Source organism: Taeniopygia guttata, chromosome 3 (genome assembly GCF_048771995.1).
Source record: "Taeniopygia guttata chromosome 3, bTaeGut7.mat, whole genome shotgun sequence".
Lineage (NCBI taxonomy): Eukaryota > Metazoa > Chordata > Aves > Passeriformes > Estrildidae > Taeniopygia > Taeniopygia guttata.
Genome location: NC_133027.1, coordinates 76763740 through 76783661, shown reverse-complemented (window position 1 = coordinate 76783661; position 19922 = coordinate 76763740). Strand labels below are relative to the sequence as shown.

General features: G+C 42.5%; 1 protein-coding gene across 14 annotated transcripts in view; it reads left to right on the top strand.

Annotated features, from left to right (window-relative positions):
• QKI (QKI, KH domain containing RNA binding) overlaps positions 1-19922 on the top strand; it is a 478774-nt gene that overhangs the window by 185874 nt on the left and 272978 nt on the right. The gene's annotated exons all lie outside the window — the stretch shown is intronic.

Here is a 19922-nt window from a genome sequence, read left to right as displayed (position 1 = left end):
AAGAGGAAAGTTCTTGTGATGAAAGAAACCAGTCATGCAAAGGTGCAGTGCACCTTGCTTTTCTGCTGGTTTCTGTGGAAACTTTGGAGAAGCTTCCTTTGCTAGTCTCTTTGTCATGCATTTAATAGCAACAATGATGCTTACCTCTTTCTGAAAATGTGCTTTGAGGATACAACCATTGCTGTGTACGAATAGCTTGAAGCTTACATGAGCGCTAAAGCTGAATACAAGAGGAAAGACAATACAGCCAGGTTATTGGCCATCATTTTTTGCCAAACTTCTGCTCAAAGAAGTCTTTGGTTTGGGACAGATGCTGTGTGGTTCTTTCTAGTCAGCGCTTCTCTAGTTCAGATTTTCACTTCCTTTTTTTCTTTTCTTTTTATACCTTCTTAACCCCTGCCTCCATGTAGGTCTCCAGCAGCATAAACATGGTCAGCACGTCATTTTGGGAAGCAAGCAGTAAACGTGAATGGGGGGATGCTTTTATTGAAATGTTCTCCACACTGGCTCAAACGGTGGAGAAGCGTCAGTTCAGACCTTCCCAGTAAATGATTAACTTTTGTTTGCACAGAGGGGAGAGCCACAGTAAGAATGCAATTAATTACACTGGCAGCCCAGCCAGGCCAGCAGTCAGCAGTGCTCTCGCTTGCAGCTCCTGGCTCTGCAGGTCTGATGTGAGAGTAACTAATTAAATTGCAGGTGCAGGCTAGCAGACTTGTTGAATTAATGCAGTGTCTTCTTTTCGGTGTTCTCAGGCATTTGTAGCTCACAAAAATAGAGCAGGCATTTGGTGCTACAAATAATAATAGAGTGCTGATGACGGAGGTAATTAATCCTTTATTACTGGATGTGATAGGCCGCTGCTGGGGCTGTCATTCTAGTACTTCTTATGCAAAAACATGTCTGAGAGGTGAAAGAACATGGAGTAGGAGAAACACAGAGGAGAGTTCTAATGGACTTGCTTGTGTTATGGGCACAGATACATCTTCATGGTTTGGGCAAAATTGTCAAAACCTGGTAGTCAAAACTCAAGACCAGAAATTCACTGTACTATATTCTGGGTTCTACCTTTGACTCACCAGGGCACTTTTAGCAGGCAGCAGTTTAAAATAAAAATTCAATCTCATTCAAATGCTACACAGCCATGAAAGAGAAATGCAAGGCCATAACTGTAGCTCACTGTGGCCTTTCTTTTTTATTGCTTCCTGAAGATCCTCAGCCAGCCATCGTCATTAGCAGGCTGCTGACTCCAGTGAGCCCTAAGTTTAACCCCAGTATTGTTCTTTGTGATGGTGCAGGGGGTGATTGTCTTGCTTTAAGGGAGACTAGCTTTGAGTGGAGGTAATGCAGATGTCCAAGGAGCTGCAAAAAGAGCAAATACTGTTTAGGGTTATTTATTTCCAATAACAAATGCTGTTCCCCTTACTGGTTCAAATCAAGTTGCAGGACACAAGTATCTTTTCCAGCTAAAATGAAGGGTAAACTGTGAAAATGTTATCAGCCTTCTTTATCTGTTGTCTTTTATTTGTTTGTAATACCCCTTCTTCCCAGACACAGGAATTTTGGGATTTTATGGGATGTCAAGAAGGAAACAACCTTCTGTGGTAGTTGCCCTAAGGAGTGCCAAATATTAAGATACTTCAGCCTCAACACAAGGAAAAACCCCCAAATACAATGTATGTGTTTATTTGAAGACAAGGAGTGATTTCATGTTCTTCTTGTTACTTCATGATGAAAATAGTCCAGCGCTATTAGGAATGTTTATAGTGGGAAAATAATGCCAAGTCTAATAAATGATCAGATAGGACAGACCATGTTTTATTCAGTGTGGGAACCAAACACTGCCATATTGTACAGATTTGCTGATCTGAAAGAATCATTCTTGCCTTACAGAATGCAGCTCAAAAGCCGAGTGCATGAATATGACAGTTTTCTCTTTTTTTAATGCAGAGAATTTTAAGACAGAAGCATTGCTTGGAGAGTTTTCTAAGGGATTGTGATCAACTTACATAAGTTAAGGAAATCAGCAATAATTTGTTATCCTTCCATATTTTCCAGTGGCTTTTGTTTTTCTTGCATCACAATTCTTATCCCATTAGATACAAATAGTATTCAAATATTTGGATGAGAACTAGTATTGTGCTACAAATTTTAATGCTAATTCCGTGGTAGGTAAATAGCTGAGAGCAGTTCTTAGAGCAAGGATAGTTTCTGATTCTTTTCTTCCTCTTTGCTTGTTACTTGCGGCCCTGTGGGAAATTTACATGGTGGAGTGTTTGCCCTCACAGGACACATAAAAGGTTTGTAAAAACACTTTTCTATGACCATGTGTATTTTTCAACAGCATGAAACATTGCTGATCTTCTCCTGGCTGTGGGTCCTGATGGGAGAGAGCTGAGGAGGGTGAGGCCCTAAATTACTGCTCACAGAAAATTGGAGAGAGTGTGTGTGTGTGCATAACCAACCATGTGCTGTGCCTGCAACAAGCATGATTTTTTGTTTTCTGAACTCCATGCTCTGAAATTTCCAGGAAGCTACTCTTTGCTGCTGACAGTTGCTATAGGGGTGATGGCAGCAGTGAGGTGGTTTTTGTTCATGTCTTCTTGTCTTCATCAATTTCCAGTGTGTCATTTCAGTTGAAAATATGAAATTGCTCTTAATGTATTCAAAAGGATCATGTTGGCTAGGTGGTTATTTATGTCACAGTAAGTATTTGATGAGGATGTGTGTTATTTTTAGCCACAATCACAACATATTAATGAAATTTATAGGCCTGAAATAGGCATCTAACATATGATCGTTTGTTGCCTTTACAGTTTCCTGAGGGTTTTTCCAGTTTTCCTTTACAATTTGAACTGACAAGGTGGCGATTCACAGTGTTGGTATAGATTGTTGCACACAAGCTGCATAGTGGGGGCAAACATCAAGCCTCAAATGGCAGGACCCATGCTGATGGGGGATGCTGCAGCCACTGAAGCAATAAACCCAGAAAGGCTGTGCAAATATGTGAATGAACAAATGGATCTCAAAGCTGTGATTTTCATATTCCAGCAATCACTGCCGTAGGAGTGCATGACTGACAGCACAAAGGACTTAGATTTACTGTAGAGAGATGTAAATTGATAAGCCAGTAGACAGCCATCATTCTTCCTTTATTCTCTCTCTGTATCCCATGTCTTTCTCTGCTGGCATAATCAAAGCTGACACAGTGCATTCTATATCAAGTTATATTTTTCGTAATTATAAGACAGCACATGAGATCTGAAGTTGTTATTCAGGAAATGGCACAAAGCTCACTGAAATACAGGTTTTCAGATTGATCCTCTGATAATATTGTTTTTCACATAGATTCTGGATACTCAGACTCTACATCTATGTCTTTGAGCTGTCTGGGTGCTTTAAGAAGGGATAAGTACAGAAGAAAAAAAAAATGAGAGAGAGCTTTTCCTTTTGTGCAGATTAAAAAATATACAAAGCATGAGATACTGGCTTTCTTTCTCCTTACCAGCAGCTGAATCTGAAGCATTTTGCCACACCATTTCTAAAGAAGTTAGTAGGGAGCTGACTTTGGGGGGAAGAGTTACAAGAATTCAAGAAACAAAAATAGAGGGATCACCCATAAAGACCTAGATGATCAATCAGCCTTCCCCTCAGCTGACTGACTGGTGTGGCACACCTCTCATGTCTTGAGGCCAAAGGGTCTTTTTCCACTGATTCATCTCATTAGGCTCAGCTGCCTCTGACTTGAATTGCAATGTTTTTTAGATCCGAAAAGAACAGACTATGAGATATAATGGAGTTGTTATAATACAGATGCATTTGGAGATCTCATTTTTCCTCAGCTCTGAAAAAGCGTGGTAAAATCTGAATGCTAATATTGCAGCCCTTTGACCTCAAACGTGCAAGGTTGAAAATTCAGATCCCATCTGGACCCAGTGAATGTGTGACTTGAAAGAAGGCAAATGAATGAAGCCTTCCATGCTCTGGAGCTCCAGCAGAGAGGTTCTGCAGATCACCTGGGAAAATCCCAGTTCTGTGAGTAATCTTCCATATGGTTTCATTTTTAAATTTGCTGGTATTTTAATTGAATTAATGAAAATAGTAAGGAGAAAGAAAAATTATATTTTTATTTTTACTTAAAACAGATTGACACTAGTAGGAAAAAAGGGATTATCTCACTTGATAAAGTAGAGATTATTACTTTTCATTGAAAAACTGTTTTCTCTTTCCATGTCAGACTTTTTTTGCACTTCCAGAAATAAACTGAGAAGGCTATAGCTATACTTCATGGATGTTTATGTGCAGGCCTTGTCTGCTTACTGGGCTCCAGACTCATGATATCTCTAAGTCTTGCTTTGCCTCACTGACCTACGTGCACAATGACCGTAAGGCAGAAAGTAAGGTCTTTCTCTCCCTTTCATCTTTAATACAGGGAACTTTTTAATCCCAGTAGCTCCTCTGCTTAAATATAATTAACAGTTAGTTTTAAACAGGCAGATTTTATTTTTTTCTTTAAGCAATTAACTCAGCTACCAGAATTGAGAGCCTTTTAATGTTAAATTGCTTCTGTAGCTGATGGAAAAAGAAAGATGCTTCTGATGGGAGATGTAGCTCTTAGTTGTCCTTTGGAAGCATCTGGTCCTTGATGCAGATGGTACCTGATTTCAGCATCTTAATTTTAAATGCTTCCAATTAAGCAGGATAGACCCTGAGCTCTTCATGCTGCTGGGAGCTTGCTGGGGATATGTGAAGAAAAGCACTGCTGGTCATGCACTCCTGTCAAAAAGCAGTTCCTTGTCTTAAGGCAACTCAGGAAATTAAAAAAGAGGGGAAAAAAGTCCAAATATTTTTGGCTCTAACTAGTGAATAAGACAGCTTATTCTAACTACTAATAACTTAAGTGAGAGTGGTTGTCTGAAGTACTCTTGAAGATGAACCCCAGATTATTCCCATCAGTCTGACTACTGTTTAAACCTTTTGCTTGCATGTATTGATTGATACATTATTGTTCATGTCAGTGAAGGACTTTTCACCAGAAGCCTTTTGGGGAGGCTATAAGGAGTGTGTTGGAAAAGAAATGAAATTTCTCTGTAATTTGTGCAGTGGATACATAGCTCTGTAAGAGCTGCCCAATTGGATGCTTCCAAATGATTTTACATAGGTCAGTGAAAAAATCTTTGGAATAGCTATGCCAAATTGCTACAAGCACAGATTACTTTCAAACATAGAAAGAAAAGTGCAAAATCTTATTACTAATTTCCTAGGCCATCCAATTCACAGGCATCAATGCCAAAAATGTTTTTACTGGACTATTTTCTTAACAGGGTCATTATGTCTCCTTCAAGGTAATTCTTAAAGAAAGGGTTTACGTCTCCTCACTTTCTCATGTCTGTGTCTCTGTCAGGAGAAGGCCTTTGGGAGCATCTTAGGAGTGAATGTGTAAGAAACCAGAATGTGTGTGCTGGATGTTTGTTGCTGCATATTCCTTCAGAACTTGCTTTTGAAATGCATATTGGTTACAAAATAAACCCGAACGAGCCATTATACTCTGGTGTGTAATTATGTATTTAGGACACATACTACACACAGCTTTAAAAGAAATCTGTATGGAAACAAATTGCATTACATTTGCAAATAGCTGAAGGTAGTTGAGCAGCAACACCTCAAGCCTTTCAAAATACTGAAATAATTTACACCATTTTCTAAAGCAATTATTCCCAAGCATCAGATTCCAGTTGTTCCAATGCCTTTGCTGCAGAGGAGCTGCAGAGGTCTCAGTATAGCATAGAAGTCCTGGTCTTGGCTAACAGCTTTGATGCAGATTTAGTGCTCCTGTTGATGTACCATGGCAGAGCAGGACTGCTGGCCTTTGGGAGGGAACGCTACTTGGGCTTAACACCCCACGCTGAGGGTGGAGACGTGCCAAGTAGAGAGGCACCCCTGGGGCAAGGGTGAAACCCAGCTTCCTGTCTCCCCAAAGTTTAGTGAGGAACAGAGATTTAAGTCTTTGTTGAACAGTTCTGTGATTTAGTGGAGTGATGGATTTACTTTTGTGGCCAGCCTCGAGGATGGAGAGCCCTCTGGCTTCTTATTTCAGGGTTTTGAACTGCCACTAGAGCAAGACAGTGCATCTCCCCAGCTCTGACAGTGTTGTACCACTTATTTTTCCTCTTTAACTGGCGCTTGGCAAAGTACCTGCCTCTCAGGAGGCCAATCCTTGGAAATAGCCGTGTGCAACAGAAATGACAGCAGGCACCCGTAAGGAAGCTGTGTGTCTGCCTGGGCTGATGATAAGGAACATCATCAAGCGTGCTTCCCTGCCTTGAAACAGCAGTTCCTGCATTAAATCCACAAAATGCCGTTCTGTGCACAGTGCAGTTGGAAATGTTAAGAGTCATGCTTATTAGCACTGGCACATATAAGGCAGAGCTGCAGTAATGAGTTAAGTGTCCTGAGGATTTGAGGACTGGGGTGTTGCTTTTCCTTTTCTGGAGCTGAGCACTCAAGAGACTTTCATTAAACCTGGGACTTGGCAGATCCTCATGCTGATTCTGCCACTTATTTGTTGTTCGGCCCCAGGCTAGTCACTTAACCTCTTGCCGTCCTAATTTCCCCATCTGGAAAATTATATTTACTTACCTCTCCTGGGGATTGCACGGGGCTTAATGAATGCCTGTAAGGGATTTGAAGATCCTCAGATCTGAGATGATACGGGACTGCAAAAGATTCACTGCATGTGCAAGAAGGAGGGGATGCGTGCCCAAGCAGAGGAGCCTGCCTGCGCTCCTGGCCTGGAACCAAGCCTGAAAATCTAATCAGCAGGGGAGGATCGTACTCTCTGTTTTAGATTAGATCCTCTTCCTTGTGGCCTTTTCAGATTTGCTGGTTGAAGAAGGAGGCAAGTGACTAAATGGGGAGGAGGGCAGCTGAGGTTAACTGCTTTCTCCTGTTGGTCCCCTGGATCTTTTTGTCAGTGCAATAACAGCTGGATCTCCCAGGAAGGTAATGATCTTCCTAGATACTCCATCTTGCTGCAGGCTATTAGAGAAGCCAGGCAGCCCTGTTGCTGCCCATTTCTTTAGCAGGAAAAAATGAACCTCTGACCAAAAAAAAAAAAAAAATTCCTCCATATAATTAAGCAGCATTAAAATGAGGCCTGTGCCTTTGCTGATGAACTTCAGTCAAAGCAGATGGTCACAATGGTATTAAAAGCTAAAGACTTCAGTCAGGCTTTTAATTGAAAACAATTGGACCCTGCTGGATGGTAATTACCTTGGCTGCTTGCAAATAATATCACAGCACTGCTACCTATGAAGGAAGAATGAAGACTGAGTTAATAAGAACTACTTAATCTGCATACAATAAACAAGGAGCATCCAAAACTATTTTCTCTGGTAGCTTCTTCCCTGCAAGAGGCTTTTAAGTGGTTAGCAGTGTGAAAAGGAACACGGAGTGGCAGAAATTGAAACGTGTAAAATGTTTGCTGGGTTTATAAAGTAACTTGAAGAGCCCATCTTCTCTCATCTCCCTCCCTTTTTTTTAACAGCTGAAATTCCAGATGCATCTGAGAAAAACAGCAAAATATAATAAAGTGGAAAAGCTCTAGATTATCCAGCATTCCTTCTCTTCTGAATGGCAACAGTAATGAGTCTGTGTTTATCTTGTTTTATCCACTTTCTTATTCCTTTGCTTAATTGACTGTAAGGCTGGGGCCTTCTAAACACCCAGAGTGTTTTTCACAATGTTCTTAATTGGATTTTAATGATCATTAACTTAATATGCCTCAGTGTCTAACAAAACAAATGTAGTATGTGGCATATTTTGCCTGACAATTTCCTCATTCCTCTGCCTAGCGCTGGGATCAGACAAGGATTAGGGGGTTAGATCACCTAAAAGAGTCCTGAGTCCTGGTGTGCTATGTATTTGTTGACACACCATGACATTAATACTGCTTTACAGTGTCCTCCCTGCTGTGGAAAAGGTCTTGTATTGCTGTGGATGTGCGGGTGGAAAAAACAGTCCCGGTGTTTTCTCTTTTAAACACAGGTCCTAGACATGTATAGAACAAACCAAATCTTGTCACTTTTCATGTAAACACTATTTTTCATGTGGCAGTTCTCTTGGGCATCACTTTTTGTTCCCCTATGAGCAGGCAAGGTGCCTTGCTACCTCAGTAGACCTCAAAAAGCAGCAGCTACTGCAATTTTGCAAAATTAATGAGTAGCTGTGAACTGTTAGTAAAAGCGATGCAATGATTTTCCATAACATATCATCTTAGAAGAAGTGACTTGAACTGCTTTTTCTTTTCCTATCCAAATATTCGTCTTTTCAAGGCACCAGCCAAAAGTTTGTCTTGTCTTGTCTGGCAGTATGATGAAATTAACTTTTACAGTGTGTTTGCCTGGATTTCATGATTTTATGCCTGGAGTTCAACTTTCATTCACTTAATTAATGCAAAGAGTGAGGTCCTCAACCCATGAAGGTCAGTAGCAGTTTTCATAGTATCTTTGATATGATTTTGCTTATTTATATGTAACCAATATATGCTTAAAGCTTTATTGCTGTAATGCCTTGGAAACTGCTAGCTGACACAGTCACAAGACATAGGTGTATTTCACAGAATCATTAAAACTGATGGTTTTAGTTCCCCTATTGCCATCTAAGTTGAGGAATTCTCAGTTGTGCTTAGGACTTATGTCTTTCCTCTGCTGCTGGGCTGCAGGAGAATGGGTCTGCAGCTGATGGGGTTGATGTCCTGCGCTGTCTCCTGGCTCTTTTATTCAAGCTGGTGGCCGGGTCTGAGCAGAATTTTGCTCACAACCTTTGCAGCCCCTCCTTTATCAAAGAACTTGGGAAAAATTTGAAATTAGGAAAGGCCACCTTTCAAAAATGTCTCATGCTAGTTGCTGTGGGGATTTTATCCATTTTATAGCACCTACTTTTAACTCTAAAGAGTTTTAACTGTACAGAGTACGATTTTACTATAATTACTGCTTGCAGCTTTAAGGGAGCTGGTGTGGACAATACTATTTTAAAGGTATAAGCTCTATTGATCTAAAGTGTTCTGAGCAATAAACAGCTGCTCAGGTTGATTAAAGCTGAAGGGAAGCTGAAGCATTTAATCAATCTCCAAAGCTGCTCCAAGTATATTACAAAGCAATTGTGATTATTGCTATTATATGACAAGCTATATCATAATAAAGAAAGAGGCATCATTTTTCTGGAAGCATTTAGAGGTGTTGTGGTGCTTCTTCTCAGCCTGCCTCATGCTGTCACCTCTGAAGCTTGGCTAAGTGACAGAGCATGCCACTCAAGCAGACTAATCTTGAAGGGAAAATACAAGAGCAGGGCCTTTCAGCTCCCCAGAGCCTTCTCTTCCCTGTGTCTATCTGTGGCCAACAGCGAGTGCTTGTGGAAGAAAAACAAGAAAGAAGGCAAGTGTACAGTAATGCTGGCCACATGGTAACTGCCTCTGATCCTTGCATCCTGCATAGCTTGGGATGTTTTGGGCTGTGGGATATGTTTGCGCCTGTCTAAAAGTCCTGAAGGCACCTTTCTTTTATTGCTTTTTTAATCACTTCTTGAACCTTTCTTTGGACAGCCTTGGGCTTCACACCATCCCATGGTGGTGCATCACACAGTGCTCTCACATGGTTTTGTAAAGTAGTACTTTTTTGTTCTTGTTTTTCAACTTTCAGCTTGATGTTTTCTTTTAGTGCCTTCTTACCCTCGTGTTAAGAAAAGCAATGGATAGTAGTTATCTGTTAACCTTTTTTATTTCATAGACACAGAGCTGTCTGCCTCTGTTGTCTCCTGTTTTCCAAGGCCTATTTAGTCTCCCTTTTTTGGAAGGTGACTTATTCCTCTATCCCTTTCACATCTGCATCTGCCACTCTTCTCATTTTGCTGCACGCTCTTCAAAAGGGTGTAACCAGAATTTCAATGTGTTACTTTAAGATGTGGGCTTTTCTAAGTTTATTATTTCTTTCTTTTTCAGGTGCTCAGTGATCTATACTTATTACATAAAACATACATATGTCATGCAATATTGAAGACATGGATATATGATTTCTGAAAACTAAGGTGCTACGTGAAATAATCTTAGGTTTAAGATTCGTCTTATGTTGCATTTAAAATGTAAAAATGGATAGTATATGAGAATAGGACTCTTCCCCATAGAAAATAGAATATGAAGACAAATTAATATATTAAGTTTATTAAACAAAGATTAATAAATAAATAGACAAATTAATAGATAAGTTTATTAAACTTTGCCCTTGCTGTAACTGCGACAAAGAAATTATAGTACTTTATCCTGGAGAGGATAACATTTACACAGGCTAACTTTTGCAGAGGGTGTCAGTCCTCTCAGTGCTTTCTTTAGTCTTTCTCCACCAAAAATAATTGAATTGTCTCAAAACCAGGAAGTCCATGCTGTCTGAAGAAACCTCCAAAGGTATGCTCTTGGGAGCTTTTGCTGAATGCACCCCATACAGGCAGCCAAGTCAGATCCCTTTGGGTTAGCAGGCAGACAGAAGATGTCCCTTCTTTTGTTTCTCTATTATGATATCTCTTTTGAAACTTTGAAACATTTGAAGCCTCTCATGACCTTCATGTGAAACCTCATGCATGGTCCTAGTGTGCTGGAGGCTGAGCCTGGAGCAGTTATCTTTGTTGCACAAGATTTTTATTGCAACAACTGTTAAATCTTCTTTATGGCAATTTCATGTGAGAGTCACAATTTCTCTGAGAAACTTCTCCTGAGTTTCACTTTACAGTGGTATGAGAGTCTTGTGAGTCTTGTGAATGCAGGTTTTTAAGTGAGAGTTTAGAAATTGGGAAATCTTGAGGTCTTCTGTGGATGGATTATCTGCCCTTTGAGAGGAGGTGTTGGGTCCTCAACCTGTTCAGATGGGGGAAGAGAGAGCTACAGGTAAGCCTAAGAGTTGCTCAAGTTCTTGACTTAGCTTGGCTAGGACTAGTTTCAGTGTGCTGGATGGGTTGGACAGCTGACACTACAGACCTGGCTGTCAGAGGTTTCCCACTGGAAAGTGGGCCATAGCAATCTACTGGCAGTAGCCCTCCTTTCCTTTGGATGAAATTTGAGGAGCATTTCCTTTGCACTCCTGAGTTAATTTAATGGCACCAGCAGAGGTCTGGTACAGCTACATGGCAAATCATCAGGGAACCAGTTCAGGTTAAAAGTAATCCTTCTTTTTTGTTCATTTGTTTTAACCAGTTTTAAAATTGATTCCTCCCACAGCTCCATAAAAATTCATCTTTGTGCCACTGAGGCACAGGGCAACAGAAGGTACAGCTTTCGGGGAGTGCTTCATCTGGTACTGGCTTTCCAAGAGGCATTTTTCAGACTGTGGCTTTACAGTCAGTTTTTAAGAGCCCCCTGGAAGTATCTCCCAATCCCATGGCTCCACGGATTGCCAGCTGAAGATGACCATTTGTGAAACCAGACTTCAAGTCAAAGTCTGTGGCAAAAATAGACTGCAAAAATGATGAATCACAACTCAACACTGCTGCACAATACTACACTTGTGCTGCTCTGCCATTTTTTGGGTTGCAATCTAACCATCTGTTAATTGGCCCCATCCCACATTGCTAGAGGGTGCTGAGATTCACTGTAGGCCACAGGATGATTGGTGTCTCCTGAGCCATTCAGGATGGGGCCTCGCAATTTTTCAGGTCCTGCTGCTGTTTACATCAAGTGCACTGAGACTGGCCATCCCAGCTGCCATCCTCCATCTGATTGCCTCATCCTCATTGCTATTTTATGGCCAGAGATTGTGTCTGAGCAGAAGGATGCGAGTCCATCACCTGCCTTCAAGAAAATCAGTTTGTGCCAAGGAGGACAGGATTTTTAGGCACTGCAACTGTCTGTTGACATCACCTAGAAACCCAGGGTGATGCTTTGCGTGGGGTGAGACTGATCCTGCACCCCAGCACTCAGCCTTGGCACTGCTTTCACAGGGATCAGAATAATTCCTGGCCAAGCTAAGACCTATTTCTGTTTATGTTCCTTTCTAAAACTTTCTAAAATTAATCTCTTTTTTCTCCACTGCACATATTTTCACATTTGTGCTAATGAAAGCACTGGATTGTTCCGGGGGATCGCATGGAAAATATATGTGAGCTTTGGCCATCTCTCTGAAATACTACAGTCAATTTGGTGTTTGCTTTGGCATGTTGCTGTGAAAGATTGTAGAGTGCTTGTGTTTATAGGCATACAGGGAAAGCGGGCTCCTGCTCATTGTGCCTTTGTGAGGCTGCCAGACTGTCTGGCCCCATCTATTCTACTGTAAGTGAAAAGAGCCTCACGAGTGCTCGCTGCATGCTTGGACCAGGCTCTGCTAGGTACTATGCTTGGAAGCCATTGATAAATAATGGCTTTGAAAAATATCTTTCTGCCTGAATAGTGTTTACTCCTTGTTGTTACAAGTAAGGTGTAGGATTTCTTGTCAGTGAAGAAAGTATTCCTTCTTCCCTTTGTTTCTTCTGCGTACTGGGCAGCTTTGCATGTAGTGCATTTCGGTGGCCCTCCTGTACTAGGGCAGCCAGCTGCCCTTTGAGAACAAGAGAGGATTTTCCATACAGAAGTATAATAAATAATGTGTGAAAATTGGTGGTATGATGCAGCCCTGGTTGAAAGATTTGGAAAATACCCTTGAGAAAGGACTTGCTTTCCTTCTGTAACCCGCTGCCTTCTGAAGGAATATAAGACAAAGGTTTTCAGGTGGAAGACTTTTCTGTCCAAAGTGAAATTTCTCTGCTCTGTGTAGAGAGATATTGTCCAGCTGAAAGCCCCTACAACACCCTTTGAGAAGATGAAGGATGACTCCAGCAACCCCTCTATTAATTTTCCTGTCTACAAGAAAGCTTGTTCTAAAATTTAATGATATCTGTGAGCTCCTGCTGAAAAGTCATGGGCTGCAGGACCTGCACTTGACTAGTAATTATAAAGTGCTTTGATATTGAACTTGGAGTCTGAATAGCAGTTTGCAGAATGCAGGTCTCCTTTCCTTTTTCATGTGACAACAAATATTTATCTCAGATTTCCTCTTCTGGAAGGAACAGCTGGAAAACAAACATGCATTGATGGGAATTGCCAGGTACCTGGACCCAACCTGTAGCCCAGCTATCCTTAAGTCCTGTCTGTAACTGCACTGAGTATTTGGAGGAAGATGCAAATACTGCTGGAATGGATTATTGCAACTAAACTGCAAACAAACCTGCTCACTTCTTCCCAGAGAGCTCTGTCAGCTTTTGTTTCAAGCAGCAGCTCTGTTAATTTCAGCAGGGTAGGTACAGTAGCTGATGCTTAACAATTAATATTTTTTTGTTTTCTTTCAACTGTTACACTTTGCCAGCCAGTTTTGCTTTGCAAAATCTGTAAGTAAGGAAGATAGGTGTTTTCTTTTGTACAATGGACATGAATGAATTAAAGGATTCAAGACTGTAAAGTCTTAATGAATAATTTAGGCTATTTTTAAAACAAATTTTCACTCTGCTATATACACACTGATATTGGGCTCACTACTCACTGATATGTTTTGGTATCAGCGACAGAGCCAAACCCGCAGGAGCCAAAAGTAAATACACTGTTATTCAGTGTCAGCCATCAAACTCTCTCCAACTTTCAGGACTTACTCTTGTCAATTAGGCACTTCAGCTTGAGAAACCTGGCGTGTTAGCTTGCAGTGAAAATAGATAGGACCAAGCACATTATCTGCACAAAGCTTCCCTGTGAGACTCTGTGCAGCCCAGCCAGCCTTGTTCCTCCTGCTGCTGCTCTTCACATTGTTCTTGTGAATAAATAGGGCTGCATGTGCTTAGACCAATAAACTCAGACACTTGGCTTCTCACTAAAGTGGCTGAACTACCTGAGGCAGGAATAGCAGGAGCCTTCTCAAGAAAACCAGTCAGTGAGCTTCTGTGTCTTGACCTGATGGTTTTGAGGGATATTCATGATATTATGGAGATTGAAGAAAGCCTAGGAATTTGCAGTTGCCTGGTAGCCAGTGTCAGATTCTCTTAGTTCTGCCAGTGTGAGACCTTTAAGGAAGGATTTTCCCTGGTGTAGCCTTTTAGTTTTTTGGCTGGGAGAGTTTGCCTGATATTTGGAAATACTGAAAGCAAACTCTAAGACAGCTTGCTTTGTCAAGAAAGCACCTTACCGAAGCTCTGCCTAGTACAAATGGATCAATCCTCCAGCTCAAGGGCTGTTTCATACTCTGTGCCTCAAAGCATTGACCACCCTATCATCAACAACCAGCAGGGGGAAGAAGGATCAGCAGGCCCCTGGACTTCTCTAGTGCCAGGATTAAATGTTTGTTTCCACTTCTCAAACCACCATGTCTGAGGGCTCAAAACACTGCTGTGTGTGCTTGCGTTCCCCCTGCAAGGGCATGGGAATATGCTTCTGTAAAACCTGTCAGAGGTAAGCTGCTGCTGAGAGCAGCACAGCACTGAGTGCAGCCCTATGCATTTGAGAAGATAAATGAATCCAGAGGAAGAGGCTTTTGCTGTGCTGCTGCTATTTCAATGGGAAAGTGGAACCCTGAAATGCTCTGTTCTACTACAGTAGCTCTAAGAGGAGCCTTTCTCCAGAGGTCTTTGGCACCCAAATTAATTGAAATAACTCCAAAGGGCTCTTCTAAACCTAATTCTTCCCCCATGTTTTCAGATTTTTTTTTTTTTGCCCCTCCTGTCTACACCCTCTATTGAACAAAAAGCTTTAAAACTCTTTTTTTTAGAAAGGATTCAAATGTAATTTGAATGAAGTTAATGTGAAGTCAAGGTTGATTGCTCATCCCCCTGAAACCACCAGCAGTGGCTGAGTGCCAGCGAGTGTGAGAAGAGAGTTCAAATATAGCTGGGAAACTTGTGAGCAGGCTGAATGAAGAGTGGGCTAGAGGCTGGGGATTGCTGCTCCCCCTCCCCCCGTGTGACTTTTTCAGCTCACGCTGAGCCCTTTGATCACTGTCCAGCACTGTGGCAGCCTGGGCTGGGGCCAGGGATGTATACATGGGTGGAGGCTGCAGTAATCTTCATACGCTCTTGATCCACCCTGTACCCTTATTTCCACAAACACTGTCGCACATCACAGTGGGGCGCATCACTGCCGGTGCTCCTGCAGCTAAAGTATGGGGCTGTCCCTGCCCAGCACAGCTCCCTTTTCCAGAAATCTCTCTGATAGCAACATTTTGAAAAGTGTGCTTGTATTTTGTAACCATTACCCTATTTTTGCCAAGCATATTTGTATTTGAGACAAATACAACTCAGTGAGTACAATAGTGCTATTCAGCACACAGAGTTTGTCTTTCAGCAGTGGCTGTTCTGGGAGAGCTGCACAGGCGAGCATGGCTGTCTTGGGAAGGGGCTGCTCATGAAGAGAGCACTGCCAGAATCTTACCTCTGGAAGCACATTCTCCAGACCACCTGCTTTAGGGCAGTATTTTAGCTCCATATTCCTCTAATAAGGATTTTAGTACTGCACTTAGTGGCTATTAAGACATCTTGAGTCCAAGATAAGTTCTTACAGATGTGCTACCATTATAATTCATACTTAAATGTTGACATAATAATCTTCAAAATGAGCTGAAACTCTTGAAGAAAAAGGCTAACTGTCTCTAAGGGAAAGTGGATAAGAATCAGTGATGGAGAGGCAAGCTGTGGTCCCTTGTGCTTTTCAGTTGCATTTGTTTGTGGTCATTCACCATCAGAAAGTGGAAAGAGGGACCTGGTTTCTCCTGTCTGCCTCTGCCACTGTGTCTTTGGGTAAGTTGCCTTCAGCACAGTGGCACAAGTAGACTGTAAGCGTTTGAAGACTGCCAGCAACATGTGGCATGTCCCATTTAAAAAAAAACCTCTGTTTTCTACTAAAACCTACAACAAAACAGATATATGGGTTCTACACTTCTGTTTTATTTCCTATTTATTTTGGGATGGCCAGAGGACCCTAAAGGAATTGTACAAAGCAAAATCTCTTTGGCTAGTTCCTACAGTGTGGTCATGTATGGCCCTCTGGTCAAGTGACACCAGGTTTTCCAAGGTGGTAGATCCACTACTCCTAGCAGGTCAAACTAAGGATGTTGCAACCCTGCAATTATTTTTCTAGTGCAAATGCTGAAACTGGTTGAAGAAGATTGACAAATCTAACCTGTCTCTCTTCAGCTCCCCCCTCCCCCCAGATTACTTCAAAGGTCAATGAAATGCAGTTTTGCCCAGACAGAGGAAAAGCTGTGTCATGGAGTCTCCTCATTCCTTCACATTTCAGCACAACAGGACCAAAACAATACACATAGTCAAGTGTGAAGAACATGAGACTGTGAAACTGCCATGACCCTGCCAGTTATGCAGCTCAGAGTCCATCTGGAGCCACAAAGAGGGGCAAGGATGTGTAAGGGCAATTGTCTGGGGCTTGAGCATGAGTAGCGGGCCATTATGTGTGATGGTGATGCATAAAAGCAGGTCTGACTTGGGGACCTGTGGGACTTCTACCCTTCCTGTCCACTTCTTACAGGGAAGCTGTAGCCAGGTGAGCTCAGCCCCTGCTCTGGGACAGTAGAGCTTGCTGCTCTGCTATATAAGAGCATCCCCTATCCTGTTACTCTGGTGTAGTTACAGAGGTAAAAAATCCTATGTTGTAGATAAAGATAGACTATTTGATGCTCAACCAGGGAATAATCAATCCTTTTGTATTAGGTGGAAGATGAACCTGAAGGAGCCTGGGGTACCTTTATGTCTATTTACTTATTCCTGTATTCGCACTGGAAGTTGTGGTGCTGCATAAGGCCAGAGGAAAAATGCCCATGGCTGCTCTCTCTAGAGTGCCTTGGAGCTTGATGTCACCTCAGGAGCAGCCTCCCCAGATTGCTCTACAGCATTCATCAGCCCCAAAGATATGGATGGGGATGCAGCCCTTACCCTGGGCCTGAACTGCAAGTCAGCCCTGAGGTGAGGTGCTGTGATAAGCAAAAACTGAGAGAAAAATGAATCTGGTTTAGGAAAGCTACCTGTCTTTAAGATTATTTTGAATGCTCACATTTTTTATGTAGCATTTTAGAACATTTCAGCTGCTCCCATTTGGAATTCAATTCCTCTCCCTTTTAATCAATAGCAGGCCTTAACAAAACAATATCTCACAGGAGACACAAGCACACGGTGCTGAACAAAGCAAAAGAGCCACTGGCTTACAGCAACAATTGCTGCTACACAATGGGTTTTCAAAGCTCAGTATACATTTTGTCCCTACTGGGAAAACTATAACAAGACTGAATTAGTGGCTAGACTTGCCAAAGGGAGAATTTTAAGTGTGATGACTTGTCTGACACCTTGAAGTACCTTTATTTATTCTGGGGGAGAGGACAGCATGGGGAAATAAGATGCCTATTAGGGAAAATTATTTTCTGTTGCTTTCCAAAGTGTACAATAGATCTGCGTGCCTAAGGGCTTAATCCAAGTCAGGGATCAGGAGTACCTTCTGGTGGCTCTTGAGAGGAGCTGACAAGTGTGGGCATGCTGCCCACAAATCTGGGGATGTGCAGGGGTGGATGTAGGAGTGTGGTTTTCAAGGGCAGGATGGTCTGGAAGTCCCTTGTCTTTGCCAGAGGAGGCTTGGGGTTGGTTTGCAGGTGGCTGTCTGGTGAGGGAGAGAGAAGAGGGAGATACTATGTGAGAGCAAAGAAAATTCCCTTCCCTGTACGTGGCTGGTCACCCCTGAGCTTGCAAACTTGGCTTCTCATCTGTGGCTCTCGACAGCTCCTTGCTCTGGCACTAATGGGTTTCAAGAGCTCCCAGTGAGCTGTAATCACCTTGGTTCAGGGCTCAGCTTGCACCTTTACAAGCACCTTCACCCCTTGCTGTTAACCTGTGGTCTCCTCTATTCGGCAGCTGAGCTTGTAAATTCATGTAACCAAATAGCTGCGCTGTTAAATGCCTGCACCAAAGTGAACAACACATCCATCTTCCAGTGCCCAGCCAGCAGCCTAATGACACTGCTCACTGTGCTTGTGGGCAGCCTTTCAGACATAACTAACTCTGGCACTGTAAAAACAATTGTTTCAGTGCTCACACAGGCCACATGGCTCATCTGGGCAGAGGAGGGAGGTTGTGCAGGCAGAAGCCTTCCCACGGACTGTCCCTGTGCACCAGTGCCCTATGCCATCGTCATCACATTTCATGGTCTGATGGCTAGCTAGGGAGAACTTCACCCCGCTGGTAAATTGTGCCTCATGGCCAGAGCAGCAGCCTGCTTGCAGTGGTTTTATTTTTGATTGTGATTGATGTTTGACAAGTCTTTTCAAAAAGGCATGCCTCAGTTTTGCTGTCTGTAACCTGAGTGCAATTTTCTAAAGTAAAGTGCCACCAAAAGGACAGCCTCTAACGAAACACTGAATGGTGCTGAGGTTTTCTGGCCTCTCTGCTTCTTGCTGAAGTCCGTGGCTTGAATCCTCTAGTCTTGAGATTGATCTTGTCACGAAAGTTGTCTGAATGCAGCCCTGGAGGAGGCTGGGCTGCAAGTTCACCCTTGGCTAGAGACCCTACAAAGGAGCATAGCTGGGGACACCACTGAGGGAGACAAGCTGTGGCTGCTTCCACTGGTGCTTGTGTCTCTACTTGTTGTTGAAGGAGAACCAGTGCAGCTTTCTGTCTGCAAGTAACTTAGACCTGCCATTGGCAGTGATCTGATATGCCACCTTCCTCGCCCCAAAGCAATCAAAGCTGGGAGCACGCGAGCTGACAGGGGTTGAATGGTCATTGCTTTTCTTTATTTGCTAGCTACTTACCTGGTGCAACAGGCACTACAAGAGAATTTCTTAATTAACTGGGCTCTGTCCTGGGCAGCACATGTACACTGCCAGTGGGCACTATAAAAGCGCAGTTATTGCACTTTGGCCTGGGAAAAGCCCCGGTGCAGTTGTATTGTTAAGGAAAGTCTTGGAGGAAGGGAGAGGAGACTGGTCTCCACTCCAAAGGCTGTTTGTTGTCTTAAATATGGCTGGATCTAACCTCGGGGGAGGTGCAGGGTTAATTTGAGCTGCCTTTGAAAACAAATTTGAGCAGCGCACAGCATGATCTCAGGGAAACAATGTTTATAATCTGTATCCTGCTTCAAATTGTATCAGCACCGAGCTTCTGCCCCACTGCCAAAATTAACTGCAGTCACCAGGAAGCAGCTGGTGTCCTAAGCATGAGACCCTGCACTCAGCATCATTGGGTAGCTTCTATACAGCTATGAGGATGGAGTTCTTCCTGGCTATTGAGCATCACCTACTCTTTGCCTTTGCAGCAGCAGCAGGAAACTTCTCATATGTGGAGGCTGATCCAGTGTTCTTAATCATGCACAGCTCCTGCTGATTTTACCAGGAGAATTTGTTTTACAGTGCATAGTTGAAACATGTTCCTCAAGAAGTGGTCTGTCTTCTGTCCTCTCTGAAGGAGGGTGGGGAATGCATTGCTCTGCCAGCTGTCTGCCTGTGCGTCATTAGAAGTGCACAGGTTATGATACGCAGTCCTTAAATTTAAACAACAGTATTAGGGATTTTGTCAATCTAGGTAATATTGAATCCACAGTGGTTGTCGATTAGCTTTGTCATCCATTAAATCCAGGGTGCTTTCAGCTTTTAATTCACTCTGCATAAATTAGTTCCCTCCTTTCCCTCATCCTTCTGAAAATGAATGGCTGCTTCTCCCTCCAGTTCGTACTATGGAATATTTGAAAAGTGACAGTACATTAATTTCTGCTCCAGCTGAGCTTTGCAGGAGAAACAGCTCTTTAGGTTTTTCTGTGACCACAATATATTTGAGAGAGTTGGTGTCAGAGCTTTTTGTAATTATTTAAAATATTGAGTAATGCAAACAAACAGAAACAAAGGAAAATAATTGGGGAGAAAAGAAATTCCTCTTCT